Source organism: Asparagus officinalis, chromosome 3 (genome assembly GCF_001876935.1).
Source record: "Asparagus officinalis chromosome 3, Aspof.V1, whole genome shotgun sequence".
Taxonomy (NCBI): domain Eukaryota; kingdom Viridiplantae; phylum Streptophyta; class Magnoliopsida; order Asparagales; family Asparagaceae; genus Asparagus; species Asparagus officinalis.
The window spans coordinates 3,910,934-3,926,848 of NC_033796.1; the positions used below are offsets into that span (position 1 = coordinate 3,910,934).

General features: G+C 33.9%; 2 long non-coding RNA genes across 6 annotated transcripts in view; both read left to right on the forward strand.

The window, feature by feature from the left end:
- On the forward strand, positions 2,467-3,462 carry LOC109832698. The gene is made up of 4 exons (XR_002244888.1): positions 2,467-2,541; positions 2,623-2,811; positions 3,152-3,289; positions 3,367-3,462. It is a non-coding gene; the product is annotated as an uncharacterized LOC109832698 (long non-coding RNA).
- LOC109832697 overlaps positions 4,051-15,915 on the forward strand; it is a 16,037-nt gene continuing 4,172 nt past the window's right edge. Inside the window, exons 1-11 of one of the 5 annotated variants that reach the window (XR_002244884.1) lie at positions 4,051-4,227; positions 4,504-4,752; positions 4,828-4,948; positions 5,040-5,125; positions 5,988-6,057; positions 7,213-7,310; positions 7,443-7,498; positions 14,247-14,359; positions 14,451-14,477; positions 14,585-14,752; positions 15,271-15,474. This is a non-coding gene — a long non-coding RNA (uncharacterized LOC109832697). The remainder of the gene's footprint in view (positions 4,228-4,503; positions 4,753-4,827; positions 4,949-5,039; positions 5,126-5,987; positions 6,058-7,212; positions 7,311-7,442; positions 7,499-14,246; positions 14,360-14,450; positions 14,478-14,584; positions 14,753-15,270; positions 15,475-15,915) is intronic. The other 4 variants (XR_002244883.1, XR_002244885.1, XR_002244886.1 and 1 more) reach the window with 4 other exon arrangements.

Here is a 15,915-nt window from a genome sequence, read left to right on the forward strand (position 1 = left end):
ACTCGTAAGAGGGCAGGTTTATTTCCCCTGTTGTTCCTCTGACGATCAAGTTAGCGATGTACTTGAGTGGGGAAAATAGTGAACGGTATTAGTTCAAGGGTAGTGAAATGGAGAAAAGTGTAGGAAAATTACTTACCTTTGCATTGAGAATAGTTTTCCCTTTTATAGTCATGTAGGAGGGGCATTTTGGTCTCTCTCGGCTGAGTCTGAGCTGGCGGCTGAGTCAGTATTGTCTTTATAGGTGTCGGCTGTGGAGTGGTCACGGAATGGGCGCGGTCACTTAATCATTAATGAGATGAGATATGCGGCGTACGAAGCCGGCGTGATCCGATGTGCCATAAATTATGTCGAAGATGGAGAAATGATGACGCCTGCCAAGCATTTAATGTGATGTCAACGCACTGTTAGCGGGGGTTTCGAGGATAAAGTCGTTTTTTTGCTTGTATCGAGGAGTGTCGAGAAGTACTATCTTTCGAGTCGGTTCCCGTGAGACGCCGATGAATTAACCAGTTGAGTAGGCTTGTGACAAGTCGTCTTTGACGAGGGCACCGACAAGTACCGCCATTCCGAGACGCCGATCGGTGAGCCGGCTAGATCGTGATCCTGACAGTCCTAAGGGCCGAGTTGACTGAATTAGGCGTAATGAGGGATATTTGCCTATTGTTGATGATCCTGACAGTCCTAAGGGCCGAGTTGACTGAATTAGGCGTAATGAGGGATATTTGCCTATTGTTGATAAGGGATCATAATTTGGCGACTGAAAACACCATAACAGCACCAAATCAATGCATCTGGTTGAATCCTATCCATTTATTGACCATATACGAAACTTACTTGTTTACTATTACACAAACTACCAAATCGAATATAATTAGATAAGCTAAGGTGCTTCTTATCAATAATATTGTACTTCTCCAACTCTAACCCGGAGCATGTTATATAAATTAGCAGACTAAACAACAATTTCTTTTTATAGGTTTGATCGTTCAATTTGTGGACTTCTCGTTCATGAAAAAAATCAAGAGAGGATTTTGGATTCTAACTGTTTTGGATCTTAATCATATCATGAAATTGACATCCACCATCCGCGAGCAGAACAATATAAAGATTTCTTTTTATAGTAACCGGGAGATAATACTTCTCCGTGTTTCATTAATAAGAGTTTGACAAAACATGGAGATATAAAATAACTCACTCTCCTCAGATAATACACAAGTCAAACAAAAGGTTGCGAGTGCAATTGTGCAAAGTACTGAACGTGTAAATATGCTTGACTAGATATTTTGGAATAAACCACCGACAATTTTTTAGGAGGAGATCTAGAGACAATAACTCGATCAGTTTGCATTATGTTAACCTATATTTCTTGATTAAACATATGTTTTCTCCCTTCTTTCTAATCAAGATTTTTTCACATGAAAGACTTTTTTCCCTTTCTTTTATTTATTCTCTTATTTCTAGAAAATTATAAATTATGAATGAGAATATGATGTAATTCACAATAATTAATATTCATAATTTTCTTATTTCTAAAACATTCTTAATAAATAATTAAAAAATAAGTTTTGAACTAACATAATTAAATTGTTATCAAGTTATATGTTATAATAGATTAAAATATCAAATGATAAGTTCATGTTTAGAAATGATTATTAAATACATGTTAATGCAAAAAACATCAACTAAAAACATGATCATGATCATTTTAATTAATGAATATGTTAATTTTAAATAGTAAAATTTTTAAACAATTTTTATAGTTTTTTATATTATTGGGGAAAAAATATTTTTAAACAATTTTTATAATTTTTTATATTATTGGGAAAAAATATTTTCTAAAATGATTTTGGATGACATTTAGTAAATGGAAAGCTACATTCTCACGCTTGAACTATATTACAATATTATATTTTTCTAAAATATAACTTAATTATTTTAGAGTGTGATATAGAAGTTAAAAAACTGATGAAACATTAATATATATATTAAAATATAATTTGCTTATTTCATATAAAAATTTAAAAATATATGATTAATATATATGACACGCGCATTTGCACATGCTATAATGCTACATATTCTAAAATACATTTTAGACTATTAGAAAACCCTCCTTAACTTTGGACACTTATCAGAAAACACTCCTAACTTTCAAAATATCAAAAACAAAATCCTTAAGTATATATCAAGATTATAACAAAACTCCCATTTAACTTTAAGACTTTATTACAAAACATCCTTTTAACTTTCAGATTTTCATCAGAAAATCTCCTTAAATTAGGGGGTTCTCTGATAAAATCTAAAAGTTAAGGAGAGTTTTCAGATAGCCTCTAAAGCTAAAGGGTTTTCCGATATTTCAAAGTGAAGGGGGTTTTCTGTTAATCATCCAAAGGTAAGGGGTTTTTATGAAATTTAGCCTGTATTTTAACTCGCGTTGGTTTCACGCGGACATTTCACTTGCGTTAGCTTCAAGCGAGACGCTTCGCTATAATTACTCACCGAGGCCTTTCGCTCGTCCTCAGATTCAAATCGCGAGAAATGGTAATTCTTTTCCATCTTACTTTGATTTCCCTCCTTCTTAAATTTAGGGTTTCTAAAAATTAGGTTTTTTTTTTCCTGCAGGTTGTCAGTTTTGTTAATCAAAGCATGAATTTTCTGCTGAATGGAGCTTCTAATTCTTTGAAAGCGCTGTCGACAAAGTTAGGGTTTCGATAGGTTATAGAAGGTTGGAAGCATTGATTTCCGAATCTAGGGTTCGAAAACGAGTCCGATTCAATTTGCGAAAAGGGGAAGAGGAACGACGAATGAAGAGTGAGCAAATTTTCTTCCTTTCTTATATTTTCGGGAAATTTTCTCTTATTTTTGTATGTTTTCTTTCGAAATACTTCCAATTTAGTTTGCCCAACATTCTGATCCATAAAGCATTGTCAGTTGTCGTCTTTTCGAATAGGAATACTTCCATATGTATTTATGTTATACCTTTAACTATGCTCTTCGTATTGCCATCATGTCACTTAAAAGTCGAAGATGCATGTGATTGATTGTTTAGAGAAAAGCGATGACTGTCGTTGCTGCTATGCAAACAGAGATGTCCGTATGCATGTTCAAGTCAGATTATTGAAAAGTTAATCTACTGTAGGCATATTTTCAGGTGCATATGTTTGTTTGTTTAGAGAAAAGTGAGGACTGTCATCGCAGCTATGTTGACAGAGATGGTCATGCGTGCAGTATCAGAGACCATTCGACTGGATTGGACCAAGGGCGGACTTTATTCCTGGCATTGATTAATGTAAGTACCCCTTGTTCCACGGAAAATTTACCTTACTTATTTGTGCCCATATTAATGATAATATGGTGTGCACACAGAAGCTGTTGCGTTGGGTGCCTTCAAAACTCGTTGATGGAGGGCAATCCCAAATAACTTTTTTCCTTGTATATCAATGATGCCATTTGACCCGTTCTTTGATGATTGTATATTACTACTCACGGGGTGATATCTTTTACATGCTTCTAGTCTAGATGTTTGGTAATTCCAAGCTAACATCAAATTGGCTTTTTCTGTCAGGAAAATCCTTTATCTGTCAGGAAAATCCTGTTCGTGCCAATGGCCAGATCTTCGTAAATCCTTACAATGAAGTTACAGTAAAGAAAACCTGCAGAAAATGTTGAATTGCTAACTTTTACTTCTCTCACTCACAGGTGTACTCGAAGGTCTCTGGAGAACCAGCTTTGAAGGTTCCAACAGTACATGCCAGCTCCAGGATCTTTATGGAAATAGAATATGATTATAGCTCTACTTTCTACTCTCTCCAACTGGTTTAATGCTTTCTAAAGGTAAAACTATTTAGTGAACTTGTCTTTTGTTTACAAGCATATACAGTGTTCTAACATTGGGAAGCTTTGCATTAGGTTTGTTCTCTCCAATTGTACTATCACATATCATAGAACTGAGGAAGAAAGCACAAAGACAAGAAAAAAGTTCATGTGTACGCTAATCATAGAACTAAGCAAGTATGTTCTAGTGGATGAGGTATATGCATGTTCAAGTCAGATTATTGAAAAGTTAATCTACTGTAGGCATATTTTCAGGTGCATATGTTTGTTTGTTTAGAGAAAAGTGAGGACTGTCATCGCAGCTATGTTGACAGAGATGGTCATGCGTGCAGTATCAGAGACCATTCGACTGGATTGGACCAAGGGCGGACTTTATTCCTGGCATTGATTAATGTAAGTACCCCTTGTTCCACGGAAAATTTACCTTACTTATTTGTGCCCATATTAATGATAATATGGTGTGCACACAGAAGCTGTTGCGTTGGGTGCCTTCAAAACTCGTTGATGGAGGGCAATCCCAAATAACTTTTTTCCTTGTATATCAATGATGCCATTTGACCCGTTCTTTGATGATTGTATATTACTACTCACGGGGTGATATCTTTTACATGCTTCTAGTCTAGATGTTTGGTAATTCCAAGCTAACATCAAATTGGCTTTATCTGTCAGGAAAATCCTGTTTGTGCCACTGGCCTGATCTTCAGAAATCCTTACGATGAAGTTACAGTAAAGAAAACCTGCAGAAAATGGTGAATTGCTAAATTTTACTTCTCTCACTCACAGGTGTACTCGAAGGTGTCTGGAGAACCAGCTTTGAAGGTTCCAACAGTACATGCCAGCTCCAGGATCTTTATGGAAATAGAATATGATTATAGCTCTACTTTCTACTCTCTCCAACTGGTTTAATGCTTTCTAAAGGTAAAACTATTTAGTGAACTTGTCTTTTGTTTACAAGCATATACAGTGTTCTAACATTGGGAAGCTTTGCATTAGTTTTGTTCTCTCCATGTGTACTATCACATATCATAGAACTGAGGAAGAAAGCACAAAGACAAGAAAAAAGTTCATGTGTACGCTAATCATAGAACTAAGCAAGTATGTTCTAGTGGATGAGGTAAAAGCTCTACCCTATCAATTTTCTCTATATTTACTGAGATATTTAGTTCTTCCAGTTTTTCTTCTCTCATTGTCCCCCTTTTTTTTAGGGCCTTCGCTTGAAATTTGCACCCTCTTAGTAAGGGAATTAAAACGCTTACCAATGGAAAATAACCTTCTTTTGACTGACCCTGATGTAAGTACAATTTGGCTGAGCTTTGGTCATTGTTGAACTTCATTTTTCTTGGCATTTTGTCGACCAGTGTTTAGTTTGAATCTTCTAAAGTATGTACTGCCGACAAAAAGTCAGCTATCAGTTATTTTATCCTTTGGAGAAAATTTTGCTGCCTGCTGGGGTTACGATTATCACAATAGTGCTTTTAAACTATTAAATGAAACAAAACTTTTTCCAACTGAACCATCAAACATTTTCACCTTTCTATTGAGTAGATGGACATAAATAGCAAATATTCGAGCATGCATCGAACCCACAAGCTATTGGTTGACTTGCTTCTTTAGGAACTAATTTGTCTAAGTTAATAGGACCATCTCTTTTTTTTTCCTTTCGGAAAGTCATATATTGTTAATACTATCTGTTACTTCTCTTAGAACAAATGTGTTCCAACTTTTTAAGCATCTTTCTTTACTTTACGTAATTTTTCTATAGCTGATATCTTTGAAACTATGTGGCACACTTGTTGCTATTGGTTCTAGTAATGATTTATGTGCACTTTTGTTCTCTGAAATTATCATGTCTTCCTAATCCTTCAAGCATTTTTGTAAATTATAATTTAGAGATATCATAGCTAGTGACAGCTAATCTGTCCTCACAAAGTATACCTGTCTTTTAGTTTTATTATTCCCTAATCTTTTTCTCCTCTTGTTCATATTGTACTGATTGTCTTTATTTATACGAGCGTACCTCTTGAAAATGTTATCCTAAGTCTCTAAAAGATGTCTCAGGAAAGTGATTATTTTGTCAGTCTTTAAAATCTCCATTTGGCTTTTTTTTAGCTTGCTGTCCTATTTTGATGCTGACAGTCATCTTATTCTTTCAGTTTTGATTTTTCGAGGAGGGCCAACGGTGACTTAGAGCAGGAAAATATTTGCACTAAGAGAAGGGTTGAGGTATTACTTTGTGCAGATGTTATGTATCACGTCTGTTATGTATAATGGTTTAAGAAATAGCCCTCAAGCATTATGTTGACAGAATGATTCTGTATTTTTTCCTTTTTGGTGGTCAATCATTTCTTTTGTCAAAGATTCTTCTCTACATCTGCTTTCGTGACTGACGTGATACATAACATCTACACAAAGTATAGCTGGTTAGATCGACCTTTTTCTTTTTAAAGGGCAGCTTAAGTTTTTCTAGATGGTTTAGAAGTAGGAGAAATGTGCATATACAGTTGTGTGTATGGCAGTTGAGCTGTTCATACTGATGTTTGGTTTGTACGATGTGTACCTCTGAAACTTGCGTGAAAGGGAAGTTGAACAATTTGGTAATTCAACTTAAAAAAAAATTGTAACCATCCTGATCTCTTAGAGAGTGCAAATATGATTGATCACGTAAGGACTTGAAGTTTACTATGGCAGTCGGTATCTCTCTCTGACATCTTATTATCCACAAGTTTTCCTTTTACAAACAAAAATTCAATGGAAACTTATCTGTGTTGGGATCATGGAGGGATTTCACGCTCAAACATCAAAACTTTGGTGCCACATTGTTTTGGACTTTTGGGGACATTAGCAGGTAGCATAAGGGGATGATGGTTCAACCTTCAATTTTTGTAAGGGACTTTGAAGTCCTTAAACCTATTCTACTATTAGTCTATTATGCACGAGAAAGAGCGAAATAATTAGTTAGAAGAAATGTTATAAGAAGATGGAGATGAAAATCTGCCAGTCAGGCAGGTTTGACGTTGGGTATGAGTCTAGACAGGGTTTTGATGAAATTCAAAGCCGGCCTGTTTGGGTTTGGGTTAGACTATAAGCTTTCTAGAACCCATAACTTAGGTCAATTTTGAGTACAGACACAACCTGGTGAACCCATTTATATGGGGATTGGATCTCATTAATTCGATTGTCACAGACTCCTGTCCATAACTTGCTATTGATTTCTTATTTATGTCCATTGTCGTAAGAAGCTTGCCCATGAGTATTGGAGACTAAGTTCAAGTTTCAAAAGGCTAAAATTTGTATCGATCAGTTAGCTAACATCTTTTCTTGTTACTCTTTAGTAAGTATCAGGAGGTTAATATGCTGTAATCTTTCTGGTTGATGAAGGTAAACTGGGACGAGGGTATGGACTGATGCGGCAAATGTGATGTTAAGGGTAACTCCACTATCAATTGGCTTCCGAATGGCTCATTGAACTAAAAAAAGTGAGTTCATATTAAGAACTTTATTTATTTGTTTCATAATTGCTTATGCCATGTGGTATGTTTCATCCAAGACGTCCTTTTACAGTCACATATAGCAATCTTGGATAAATATTGGTTGTGTTGATCATATAGGTATGTACGTCCACGTACTGCAGAAGTTCTCACGGTGTTCATAGGTACAGGAGGAGGTAATGCTATATCCTTAAATCTTTTTGCTTCATATTTCACTCCTGATACATGAAGTGGGATTGATTTAGTTTTAGGACTATTGTAGTCTTAGGCATTCAGCTTACATCGCATACAGTTTTTGCCTTTTGGCAAGTCTGGGTGGGATTTCATGTTGGCAAGAAATATAGCCTTAAACTCATCTATGTCTTGAGTATCTCTTTGAATATAATTGTTGATATAGCTCTGATACTGCAAAACAAATGTTAGCATATAATACACATAACATATAATATTTGTTATCATCAAAATAAACTAATCTTGGGGTCAAGATTCCTAACATTCTCCCCCTTTTTGATGATGACAAATATATGTTATTAAGATATAAAAATTTTAATCCCCCTGCATAAAATCATTAAATAAAATATTTTACTCCCCCTACATCAAAGCATTAGTAAAAAAATTTAAAATTTTCTATATAACTCCCCCTTTGTCATTAACAAAAAGAAATAAACATAATTCTAGTTAAATTTTTCTCTTACCGGGTACCTTAATAAAAATATTAAGCATTTTGGTACCATTTTATATTATATCATTAGGATTATCCTTTAGGAATCCAAATCCACTTGGAATTTGGTTTCCATTTATTAACATAAGTGTAAATCTTTGAATTGCAAACTTCATCCATATAAGATGAAATATAATTATTCCTATCATGAATATTCAAATTCTTAGGAATCCATATATACTTATTTTGTTTAGCATGAATATTCTTATTATTATTCTTCAAAACATAATCATTCTTTGTAAAATACTTAGGAACAAATCCAATGCCAAAATGATTGTTTGAAAATTTTTAAAATGAGAGCAAATTATTCAAATTCTCTTTACTTTTATTGAATTTACTAACATTCAAACATATATCATCATATTTTAATTTAATAGAAGAAATATCTTTATCTAAAACATTAATGCGGATTTTTAAATCATTGCATTCTGATTTTAGATAAACATTCTCATTAGTCAAAATATGATTTTCTTTAAGCAATGATTTATTTTCCTCTTTTAATTCAATTACTTGAGAATAAGAAATAGTAGAAGAATTAAAATTAGAAATTTCTTCAAATAATCTTTTATTTTCACCTTTAAGAAAATTATGTGAAGCCTTTAATCTCAAAAATATTTCATATAATTCATTGAAAGCATCTAAGAGCTCTTCATTGTCACTTACTTCATCTTGTGTCATAAAACACATATGAGCGTTTTCCTTTTCTTTGATTTCTTCATCCGAAGATGAATCATCACTATCATCCCATGTAGCCGCCAAAGCCTTCCTTTTCTTGTTGAATTTTATAGACTTTGACATTGATTTTAGAAGGTGACAATTATTCTTTATATGTCCTGGCTTATTGCAACCATAACAAATGAAATTATTATTAGTATCTTTAACATTACTTGTACCTTCATAAGTTACCTCGAGTGTGTGTCAAATATCATATGCGGATGTGGCCGTTGACACTCTATTGAACTCATTATTATCAAGAGCACAAAATAAGACATTCATTGCTTTAGAATCCTAGTTTGCATTGTTCCTTTGAGATGTAGTCCATTCCGTGAAAGGAGTGGTTGGCTTCTCATATTTTGTTTCCACAATCCTCCAAAGTTTATAGTCAATTGATTGAAGGTAAATCTTCATTCGGCACTTTCAATAGTTGTAGTTCAATCCAGTGTTATCGAGACGCAAGGCGCAATGCGGGGTGCAAAAGTCCCTTACGCGCACCATGCGCAAGGCGCACAACAAGACGCGCACCTCACTAACCGAGGCGCATAACTCAAATTAATATTTACCAACATCATAAGACAGAAACATATACGCAACATATTAGTTACCTACATCCAAAATTATGAGAATATCAACTTAAATCATCAATTATGTTAATTGAATTTTTAAAGTAACAAAAAAGATACAAGAAACATGTATTTAAATCATCAAATTAAGTGATTAACAATTATGTACATATGTTTATAAATTGTCACATAAAAAGACTAAGAAATATAATTAACAAACATGACTGTTTATAATTTTCTAGTTAGTATTCTTAATTGATATTTGCTACTTAGCTTGAAAAGATGAAGAATGAATGTAATAATTACATATTTACATGTTTATAATTTGCTATTAGCATGCTAATTAGAGAAGGAAGTTACAATTAGCAAATAAGTATACTAAATTACTAATTATTGTGTTCTTTTTATAGGTTAAACATGAAAAGATGAAAATAGATTAGCAACTAGTAAGAAAGAGTATATTACATGATATAAATATGTAATTATGTAAATTATTTTAAAAAAATAGAAGAAAGAGTATGTTATATAACACAGGTACGAGGCGCACGTGAGGCGCACGCGAGGCGCGAGCGAGGCGCGCGCCTCGCTGCATGCAGCGCCCCACCTCGCGTGCGGGGCGCATTTCGCCCAGGCTGAAGCGCCCCGCGCCCGGGGCGCGCGCCTCAATAACACTGGTTCAATCCATCGAAAATTGGTGGACGATTTGTAGAGTGATCTTCTTTGAATTGTGATGTATTTATTGATGTCATATTTCACCTTGCTCTGATACCAAATGTAGGATCTGAAATAGATACACTAGAACACTAGAATGGGGGTGAATAGTGTTCTTTTAAAATATATACAAAGTAGATTATAAATTGCAAAGAAAAATGACAATCTCAGAAATTCACAATCATAAACACAAAGTTTTATACTGGTTCCACCAACCCGGTGTACATCCAGTCCCCAAGCAAATCCTGCTTGAGAGTTTCCACTATGATTTTGAATAAACTTACAAAATCAAAAGCAAATCTGACCAATTTGCAAATCCCTGCAAATTGCAACATCAATTGACAAGATCATGTCAATTGCCACCCAATCTCTAAACCAAGAGATCAACCCTCTCAAACCCGAGAGAAATCCTTTTTGAAGCAAGAACACAATTGATCCTATAAGCCTTGAATATGTAGTGAAGTGCAGCAGTGGCTTAGGATTCTTTTAACTCTCTGAATATTACCTATACAATCTCTAAGAATGATTGAAACCAAGGCAATATCAGAAACTCTCTTTTTCTAAACACTTAGCATGAAAATCTGGAAAACTAGAGAGTGAATATGCACAAATGTTTGATCTTATGTGTATGAATTAGTTGTGCAAATTTCTGAACTTATAACCTATTTATAGCCCTTGAAAAGATAAGTTTTCAACCCTAAAAACGTACACAAAACGGCTATAAACAATCACTTATTCAAAACCTGAAATTTGGAAAAACTGCATCTGTAGTCGACTACAAGTCATAGTAGTCGACTACACTGAGTCTAAACAGACTCTGTGAAGTCAGAAAATTACTTAGTAGTCGACTACAAGGCATAGTAGTCGACTACACTGTAAACTCACAGATTTTGGAATTTTCTTTTAGTAGTCGACTACAAGGCATAGTAGTCGACTACACTGTAAACTCACAGATTTTGGAATTTTCTTTTCAGTATTTTGACTATAACTTTCTCATCTTATAACGGAATGAGGTGATTTAAGATTTATTGGAAAGCTCTTGAAGAGACCTACAACTTTTATTTTTTGAGTTTTTCCATATTCTAATTGATAAGGGGTATAAATAAAATGTTTTAAGACTCACTCAATATCTATAAACTCTAATGACTAACATAGGGGATTTCTATTGTTAACCAACACACTAATCATGTGTTAGTGTGTTCTAACACTATGTGTGTGCATGTGTGTGAGTGATCAAGGCTTGTACAAATTTCTAAGCAAAGAAAATATAAAATTATATTTTGACAATAAAGTATATCTTCTTCTTTGCTTCATTTTACCTTGAACTCATCTATGTCTTGAGTATCTTTTTGAATATAATTGTTGATATAGCTCTGATACTGCAAAACAAATGTTAGCATATAATACACATAACATATAATATTTGTTATCATTAAAATAAACTAATCTTAGGGTCAAGATTCCTAATATATTTTAGTATATTTTAACATGGAAAAAACGAAACTTGAAGCTCAGCTTTTTGAATTCCTGATGAATTCATTTGCAATTGCTAAGCTGGTCAATTAACAGCGAACTGTAAGCTCACATATACTTGTGAAGTTTTATATAGCATCTTATCTGCAATTTAGAGTTTGTATTAAGAGTTACTCTAACATCATTTGTCAGATATATTTCTTCCATTTCCATTGTTCTTTAGCTAGGTTATTGGGACACTTCATTTTGGCTCGATCTATCTCCAACACCTCCCACGTCTGTGTCCAACACTCCTTGGACATGTCTCGAATACACACATACATTTATTTGGATGTATACTTAATTATATAATACATGTTTCACTTTTAAACACTCATGGTACACTTCTTGGATATATATCTTACCCATCACCACAAATTTTTGCAACTCTTTCAACTCGACTCAAAATTGTTTTAACTCATACCCAATTCATAAGTATGATTCTAAATTGTAGTTTGGTATTTAGTTAAAAATACGAGCATATTTTTAATTTATAGTCTATTCAATAAAAGAAACATTAAAATGTTATAGGGCTTTTCGTATAACATGTGAATAAAAAGCAATATTGATCCCATATGAATTACTAATTTTGATATGCATATTTATAGCAATGCCCCTGAATTTTACATTTTATAAATTTGTCGTCTCTCATATCCACAACTGCACTCATACACGTGCAATACAGTCCTTCAGTCAGATGTCTTGCACGTGTCAAGAGCTACTTTTTTGGAGTTCTAACTGAATGCAAGCAAGTAGACTAAAGTAGATCAAAATAATCATTTCTAATTAAAAGAATCAGAATTCACATACTCATTCACTAAGACAATGTTGGTCACTCGGCCTACAGTCTCCGAAAAGAATTCTGGCCCATACAAAAAGATTAAATTCGGCCTTAAATTATTTATTCAGAACTAAGGCCTTTAGGTTATTTTGTTTAGGCTTTACCATGGTAAAAGTCTAAAACTCATTTAAATTAGATTTAAGGGCTTAATATAAATATAAATTAAAAGTTAAGGTCTAATATGAGGAAAATATAATTTTTGGGTGCTAATTCACATCGGCGGACTTACCTTAATCGAAGTAGTGTCATGTGACACCACTTTGATCAAGGAGGACAAGCATCCAACTTCATTTAACACCCATCAATCAAAAAGTCATGGCACTAGGTGACCTCACTAATAAAAAAACATATGCTTCCCACTGAAATCTCCTATTTCCCACCCAACCTCACCCAACTGAAATATTACCCTGCAACTCAGTTTCAGAATGTTATTTTTAATATTAGTCCCTTAAATCTTTGGTACACTGAAATTAGTCCCTCAAATGATAAAAATCGGTATTCTGTCCGTCTCTCAATTGTCCCTTTTTTCATAGAGTCATTGCTTGAAAATATGCACCACCTCTTTTTAAGGGAATTAAATTGCTTTTCAATTGAAAATAAGCTTCTTTTCACTGAGACCCTGATGCAAGACAATTTGCGTGAACTTTTTTTGTTGTTGAGCTTCATTTTTCCTGACATTTCGTCCTCCCATGCTCAGTTTGAATCTTGGTAAGTATGTACTGCTGACAGAAAGTAATCATCAGTGATGAGTTAGTTTATTTCTTGGAGAAAATTTTGCTGCCTACTGGATTAGCAAATTGCTTTTTAAGTTAATGAAAAACCATTCTCTTTTTTATTTCAGAAAATCCGAACTTGTTAAAATCATTTGTTATGTTGCTTGGCACAAATATGTTTCTACTTTTCAAGCACTTTCTTTGTTGTATGGAATTCTTGTAATGCTGATATTTTTAAAACTGTGTGGCACACTTGTTGCTATTGGTTCTAAATAATGATTTATGTGCACTTTTTTTTCTCTGAAATTTCATGTCTTTCTATTTCTGGAAGAATTTTTTGTAAAATATATTCTAGAAATTTCATATCTCGTGACAGCTAGTCTGTCTCACGGTATATACATGTCATTTTATCATTCCCTAATCTTTTTCTCCTCTAGTTCATATTGTGCTGACTGTCTATATTTATACGAGTGTACCTCTTGAAAACCTTTCCTTAAGTCTTTAAAAGATGTTTCTAGAAAATTACTTCTTTGGAGGTCTGACCTAATGCAAGCATGCAGACTGAAGTACATCAAAATAATAATTTCTAACTAAAAAAATCAGAATTGATGCACTCATTCGATAAAGATTGCATTAACCTATTGGAAGCAGAAAATATTGTATCAATTTTGACTGATAGATTGCTGTTTTTGTTTGATAAATGCATCTTGAAATGCAGAAGTCCGGCAGAAGTCAATGACTTCGTGTGAATATCCTTTCATTGTATGGATCAAAGCTTTGGAATTGCTTATTCAAATGCCATCATGTAGAGCAAGAGAGACAAAAAAGAAGTTCATAATGATGAGAAAGTATTGGATTTACTTACATTTTTGTTCATTACATCCCTCTATATATTCTTCTTTTGTCATGTCAGGTTTGATTGGCATGAAAATATATGATTCTTTCTCCAACTTGCCGCTTTTCTTTTCTGAGTAGGAAGTTATGATTTGGTTTATTAATTTTTTTTGACAATTTAAGTATCATTAGGTTTATACTTTGCTTCTGAGTAAGAATTGTTTGGTGGATTATATTTTGGAGAATTGTTTGGTGGATTATATAATTTGGCATGCTTTGCCATGCTCTAATTGATTGTATGTATGGATATAGGGACTAGTGTAAAGTTGGCAACAGCCCGTCCAGTGTTGTGCCATTGACATCAGAGACTATTGATCAGGTTGTACTTGATGGAAATAAAGACTTGTGAACTTGTATGCACTATGGTTAGTTGATTTCTATTGATACCCTCTTATATATCTTCCTTTCTTATTCCTGGTGACCTTATTTCAAGATGATGTATTATTATTCCTACAGGTGTGGTCATTGCAAAAATCTTGCTCAGTAAGTAGGCTAATATTTGTTACAAGACTTCAGCTTGATTGCTTCTAGCTGCACATGAAAACTTTCATCTTCTGTTAGTTTTTACTGATCTGGAAATTTTTTTGTAGACCTTTCGAAGGTATCCAATGCTTTAAACTGGAAGAGGATGTTGTAATAGCTAACCTTGATGCGGATAATTACAAGAATTTGGCTAAGAAGTTATTTGGAAAGGCACAAGTCATAGTTGCGGAACCTAGAGTTTGTTTACGATTATATTGAATTATGTCGATCATTATGTGAGCAGAACTAACATTTGGCTATTCATCTCATAATATTGATTTCTCTTTCGTCCATGATTCGCAACTTGTGAATTTCTTTTTCCAACAGTATCAAATCTATTTGTTTTAGTTTCTGGTTCGCGGGACATGTTCTTTTATTGCATGATCTCATAATATTCTGAGCTAAATAAGCTCTTTCTCTCTTTTTCCAAATATTGTAGCTATCCTTGATTTACAAGCATATCCAGTGAATCTTACTTCTTTTTCATCATTCGGATTTCAGATCACAATATAAAGGCATACACACACAAATTACTCACATACAATTTACATCATTTAAATTGCTTGGAAAAATGATAATAAGGTCTCCCCTCTACTCATTGACTGCGTATGAAACAAGATTAGGAGTAACTAGCTTATAGCTCTTAAAATTGTACGTCCTGCGTGTAACTTTTAAACTGCAACTGCTTGTAACTATAAGTTGTCGTGTTAAAGTTAGAGGACAAAAGTTAAACTTAACTTGCTTGACTTTTCAGATATGGACAGCAAAGCTGGTGAAGACTATGATAGCGGTCGAGCCGTCGAGATGTAAATAACTTGTTATTTTCGTTAATGAAAGACGTGGCACTAGTCAGGCTTTAGTGAAGGAATTTACCAGTGCTGTTGATGATGAGAGGAAGGCAGTCCTTGCTTGAATTGGAGAGGAGGAGGAGAAACTCTTTAAGGGTTTCTTCAGCAAGGTAATCATTCTGGGTACATTTACTCTGTAGTTGATATTTATGTAGTTACTAGAATTGATTTCATCTTTATTTTACTATAGAAATGACCGATATTAGTTGATGTTGTATCTGCATGTTTAATTTACCTATTGTTGGCACTTGTCAGTCTTAGGATCAGTGTCTTGGTCAAGGATTGAAAGGTGGCCTTTAGAAAATATTCTCGTTAGAGCTCGTCCTAGTATACCAGTTCTTTACTTAAATGTTCTGCATTAAGTTCATTTTCTTTTGAATTGCTTTCTTCCTTTATTTTGTTTCTCAAACGTTTCTTTCGTCCGTTCCTTTCTTCCTTTAGGAATGTTCATTGCATCAATAATGAAGTTACCCAAGCTGTTTGACATAGCGATTTGCGGCAAATTCTTACCAAAGAAAGGGAGGGGGGTGGAGGTGTGTGTGTGTGGGGGG